Source organism: Cryptomeria japonica, chromosome 6 (genome assembly GCF_030272615.1).
Source record: "Cryptomeria japonica chromosome 6, Sugi_1.0, whole genome shotgun sequence".
NCBI lineage: Eukaryota > Viridiplantae > Streptophyta > Pinopsida > Cupressales > Cupressaceae > Cryptomeria > Cryptomeria japonica.
Genome location: NC_081410.1, coordinates 105,041,352 through 105,047,759, shown reverse-complemented (window position 1 = coordinate 105,047,759; position 6,408 = coordinate 105,041,352). Strand labels below are relative to the sequence as shown.

At 36.3% G+C, this 6,408-nt stretch overlaps 1 non-coding gene across 1 annotated transcript; it reads right to left on the bottom strand.

The window, feature by feature from the left end:
• Positions 1-1,452: 1,452 nt before the first annotated feature.
• Positions 1,453-1,547, bottom strand: TRNAY-AUA (transfer RNA tyrosine (anticodon AUA)). Its single transcript has 2 exons — positions 1,511-1,547; positions 1,453-1,488 (listed from the first exon to the last, which is right to left on the bottom strand). It is a non-coding gene; the product is annotated as a tRNA-Tyr (tRNA).
• Positions 1,548-6,408: the final 4,861 nt, after the last annotated feature.

The following is a 6,408-nucleotide window of genomic DNA, read 5'->3' as shown; positions in this document are numbered from 1 at the left end:
ACCACTCAAGCATAAAATCCTAAAGGACATAATCTTGAAGCCACATTTAAGTTGAAAGTTAAAAGAGGGATATTGTGAAGTTTGAAATAATAGTCAACAATTTGATCGACTAATGATTTGATCATTTCTAGTCTAAAATTTCAGAACTGGAAGCCCAATTATCCCCAACTCAATAAAAAGAAACTAGAAATCTATCAAACTTCTAAGAAATAACATTCTCTCCACTTCTTCTTTGTTGCTTCTCTACTGACAGTTGGCTAGCCATTGTTTTCTTATCTGTACTTGGGACAAACCCCTTGTTTTGGCTGCTTTTAATATAAAAAACATTCTCTCCACTTCTTCTTTTATTCCAATTCAAGAAGCCATTATTAGTCTGTATATCTATCAACCTCAAAAATAGTCTTATATTATCCCTCAAAAGATTGATAGAAGCCTCAATCCTAGCAATATCTTCCCTATTTTCCTCCAAAATTGAGACAACATTAAAGTATCCAACAAAAATCCAAGGAGGATAAGGGAATAAGGACCAAACACACCCGACATGAGACCATAGCAAGGATTTTTTAGGAAGATCAGTAGGAGTATAAACATTAGTGAACATAATTGTTTCACTAGATTCCAAACTTGAGGTAGCCATAGAAATATTAGTGAACATCCTCCTATGAACACTTAAATTGATATACTTAAATGAATTTACCCTCAAACATATTATTTTAGAGCATTTGTATAGCTAATGTTAGTTTTTGTTATTCTTCGCACAATTCTTTTGAAGGTTGACCTAGGAGACCATATTTTGTAGTGGCATACTCATAACTATGAAAAGGTATTTGTAAATAGTGTCATCCTTCAAAGTAGAGCAAAAAAGAAGAAGAAATGAAGACAAAATTAATGAATTATGAAACAAATGACATTAATGAATGCTCTTATTCTTTTTACACTTACTTTCCTAAATTAATTCTAGCAAACAATATTTCATATCCTAAACTCTTTTTTAAATTGATCAATACCTTTGTTATAATGAATAAACTAGTGTACCTATATTTAAAAGAATAGAAATAAAGTACACAAAATATATTTTTATTAATCTAATACATAAAAATTTATATCCTTTTTACACTTACTTTTCTAAATTAATTATAATAACTATTTTATATCCACAACTCTCTTATATAAATTGATCTATATTATAATTAATAAATAAAATGTAAAGGATAACATTTAATTTAAAACGAAAAAATTTACACTTACCTTTATTAAATTAATTCTAATTACAATATTTTAAAGAAAGATAAATTTCCTCGTATATGAAGTTATTCCTCTTCAAAATAAATCGAGAACATTAAATTTACACTTGCCTTTATTAAATTAATTCTAATTACAATATTTTAAAGAAAGATAAATTTCCTCGTATATGAAGTTATTCCTCTTCAAAATAAATTGAGAATATTAACATCCGATCTGCCGGAATCGAACCAGCGACCTAAGGATTTCTAAGGGATTTTATGTCCCACTACAGTTCTCCGCTCTACCAACTGAGCTAAGGTCGGATGCTGATATCAGTTTGTAAGATTTTATTTATTTATTTATCCAAATTGTTGAATAGTTCGTTGATCACATTACATTCTGTGCTTTATTACCGAATGTTTTTAAATCGTGCATTAAAAAACTGAAATCAGATTTATGAATAGTTGTTGTTCATGGCATAAATTATTTTTAAGTTTTTCAAATTTATATAGTTAAATAAGTGTAGGAATATTTGTTATAATTTTTAATTATTATAATATTATATTATTTTAATTACTTTGAAGTGGTTTTACATTTACATAATGGATGCAAAAATGAAAAATGTTCGTAATAAAAATTAGAAGCATTTAATTTGACATGTTTGTGACACTTAAATGCATGAAAAGTAATATTTATTTATTTATTTATTTTTGTTTATTTTCTTTTCTAATGAACTCAATTAAATAATTTTTAATTAGTTAATGCTAATTATATCTTCACTTCCACCTCTCAACTACCACTCACTCTAAGTTTAACCCATCAATGTAAATCTTGAACATGCAATCAGTTAACTTTGTAATTATCTCAATCTAATGTTATTAATTATAGAATAAAATTTGAAAAAAATGGTGGATCGACCCTGGTAGGGCTTTAGCCGCCATGAGGGTTTCAGATACAGCGGAGGCTTCAATGGAAAATGGCCGAGGAATAGGAATGGAAATCGTGGTCATTTCAGAGATACCCGCATAGTATTCTGAGACCAGTCTTGGTCATGGAAGGGTCCAGATAAAGTGCAACAAAGGAGGACAACAACAGGTGATTTTAAGCATAACGACAGGCATATGATCACCGACAGTTTCAGAGGATATGAGGCCTTAAGCAACCGTCAGAAGGTGGATTTCAAGAAGGTGTTGGAGAAATTTTGGAAGCAGAAGCCTTCGAGGGAAGCTGCGAAAGTGTTAGAGGTATGCCCTAACTCTATCTATAATAGAGCCCTGAACTTTGAAATCTCGAATGGTGAATGGGGTGACAATATCAATTTTCTTAATGCACATGCTCTCTTCTTGAAATGGGGGGGCTCGTGGCTGTCTCTATAAAAAATCAGGGCATGGTGTGACGCTATTTGGGGGGAGGGTGTAGAACTAAAAACAATAGAAAATGGTTTTTCCTAGTTATATGCCCTACTAATATGGATAGGGATTGAATTCTTGACAATGGACCTTTCTTTATGAATGGAAAAGGCTTTAGCATTCTCAAATGGAAGCCAAATTTCAATCCAAATGCACAAACCATCAATAGGGTACCAATATGGATTAAATTCCCAGGATTTCCCTAGGATTACAAGAACATAGAAACCCTAAAAAAATAGGAGAAAACCTAGGAATTTTCAGAAAAGATGAGGAATTTGTAGACCCTACGGATTTCAGTATGGTCTCACGGATATGCATTGATTGGGACCCGATGCATAACTTACCAGACACAATAGAAATCAAAACTGGTTCGGGGATCTGGGCGCAAAAGGTGGTCCTAGAAGAAAGGATGGCAACATGCTCAGATTGCAATTCTTTTGCCCATGCTAAAGGGGACTGCAAAATCGGAGACAAAGGAAAGTCTAAAGTCCAAGATGAACTGGCAGAGGATATAATCAGACTTTCGGAACAAAAGGACTGGGAACATCATTGGGAAACATTGGATTGGAATGTTTTGCAACATTCTAGGATGTGTTATGAGCCGAATCTAAACACAAGAACATCTCTTTGTTCTAGTAAAGGTCTGATTGATGATATATTTGCATCAGAGGCATCTACAAAAGACCGGGTAACACTAACAAATATTATCAGATCAGATTCAGTAACAATCCAAAACCAATATAGTGATCCTCAATTGCAGAGTAAGGGGATGGATGTAGTGGGAAACATTTGGGCCCCAGTCACTGGTTTAAGTGCTATGGATCTAATTTATTCAAAGAATCATAAGCAAAATGCTGAACATACTGAAGAGGAAAGCAATGTGTCCCCACAATTTTTTCAAGCTAGTTACATGGCAGAAGAGGAAGAGAAATTAGTCCCTGAGACTCAAATGGAGGATATGCCTAAAGAACATTATGAGGTGCCTCAAGAAAGGACACACTTACAAGAGGAAAAACTCCCATCTACACCTCTAAGAATTTAACAAGCTGTGGAGGAAATAGTCTTTAAGGATATCCAAATTTCTCCCATTAGAAACCTAGATGCATCCTTTGAAGGGGTGAAAGATAGTGGAGGTGACCTGATTTTGTCAGAATCCGAGGGAGAACTATCCAATAATCTGGTGGGAGAGGATGACATGGGACTTCTTGCCATAGGAGGGGTTTCAGATAAGAGAACCCTGGAAATGACTTTGGCTCAAAATGATAAGGTAAAGACAGGTGAGAGTAAGAAAAGAGGACCTAAATCCAATAGAGTTAGATTGGAGATTGCAGGTAATGTTGCTAGCCAAAGCAAACTCAGACTTAGTGATAACTTAATGATGAACGAATAGTACCAAACCAATACTGAGAGGGGGGGTGAATCAGTACAGACAAAAACCCAACCTTAAACTGGTTTATCAACTAACACTTATGCACTGACAGACAAACAACAACGCTGGTCCTTAAACAGAGTTCAACCGGCAAAACACAGTGTAACTGAGACAAGCAAAGACCAATTGACACTTATCTTCTCATATAATCTAACTCTTCATTCCCATTTCACCCTAATGCATGAACAGGCAATCTACCATCAAAGATGTGCATATTACAGCAAGATCAACATGCATCACCACTTAATCAGAAAACAATCATAACATCACATGAAGAAAGCATCACACATGACACATATTTTTCACGTGGAAACCCAATTGGGAAAAACCATGGTGGGGATGAATACCCACAAGCTTGTTTTTGAACTCTTTGGAAGTCCGCTCTATTAGGAGCCTTGTCCCATTAAAGACAGATACAATAGGTTCTGTTAGGAACCGATCCTATTAGGGATCACCCGGTTAAGGGATGGCTACAATACCCGGTTAAGGGTTAAACCTTGTTAAGGGTACCTTGTTAGAGGATTTCAAGAACTCAATAGCTAAAGGATATCAATGACTCAGTAGCTTTGAGTTACCCTATTAGAGGATTTTCAACAAGCCGCTTAAGGCTACCCTGTTAAGGGATTTCACAATTGTTGAAGTGGTTAAAGATCAATAGGTATATCAATGACCTGATAATAGCACTCAATGCCAATGCAGATCCGCTTAAGCTCCTCTTCACCTTCTGCACTTACACTCTGCAGATATGACTTCTCTCCTTTGGTCTGGCAAGAATTATGTATCTCTTCTCTTAGACACACACACACACAACTTTTGCCAACAACTTCTGAAAGAATCACAACATCGACCTTATAGGACAACAGACAGGTCGGTAGCAGAAACCCTAAACCCTAAACCTATTAGGTTAAGGAATTCAAATGGTTCAATCCCGACCATTGAACATACTGCATTAAATGTAACAAATCTTGAATAAATCTCAAGACATTCTCCATCATTCATTATCCACTGATTTCATGGCGGCTAATAATCCATCACTCGTTTTCACCGTTTACAAACTTTGCACATTCCCGAGGTAGATAGGGATAGTCTTCTTCATGCAAGATCCTTCATGCGCACAAGACTGACATGGCAACATGATCCGTTCTTTGTTATACTGCTAACTCATCACACAAAGATCACCGATTGAGTCACACAGGCTTGAGGTACTCCAACTGGAAATCCTGAAGTAGAAACTACCCACCAACCGGTAGTCATACAATGCTTCCATGTGTCGGTTCCCATGACTACATGCCAGCTCACCTTGACATGCCGATTCACCTTGACATGTCGGTTCACCTTGAACAAATATGCCGCTTTACTTTGGCATATATACTGGTTCTCAAATATGCAGGTTCTCTCTTCATATCACATATTGACATCAATGACAACATACAATATCATTATGTCCTCATACCGGTTCACATAATGCCAACAATTAGATCGGGAAGGGATGTGGTCTCTTCCCAGAAGCAATGAGGTTCCTTTCGTGGAATGTCAGGGGCTGCAATGCCCCTGACAAGGTTAGACTGATTAAGAGATGCCTTGATCAGTTTCGCCCAGATCTTGTTTGCCTATTGGAAACCAAAACTAAGTCTGAAGATTTTGAAACCTTTTATAGTAGATTTAAAAAATGGAAATGTGTCTTAGTTGAGCCTCAAGGAGCCTTGGGTGGCTTAGCCATCTTATGGAATGAGTCCCTAGTGGATGTCAGCATTATTAAACAGGGACACTGGTGCCAATGGGTGTGAATTCACTCGAAGTAACTTCAGCTGCAACTGTTCTTAATTAATGTCTATGGGCCAAATAGCCCCTCTTAAAAAAAACAGCTATGGAATGATATTTCAGGATGTCTAAGACAAGACACTGTAACTCCTTTTCTAATAGGGGGTGACTTCAATGCCTTGATTCGACCATCAGACAAAATGGGTGGTAATGGTTGGATGAGGCAGAGTAACTTAGATTTTGGCTCTTTCATCACAGAGTCAGGATTAATTGAAATCCCCTTCAAAATTGGGGAATTCACTTGGACAAATAGAAGAAGTGGTTTTTAAAACATAGAAGAAAGACTAGACAGATTCTTTGTAGCTGGTGACTGGTCCTCTCATCAGTGGATGTGTAGTGCCGATGTTTTACCATTCACGGGTTCAGACCATTACCCCATTGGCATCCGAATTTAGGATGAAAGAGCCCCTTATAGACGCCCTTTCAAATTTGAAGCTATGTGGCTAAGGGATAAGAATTTAAGATCTTTGGTGGAGACATGGTGGAATCTGCCCCCTGAAAAACCAGGTAATAAGGCTTTTATGT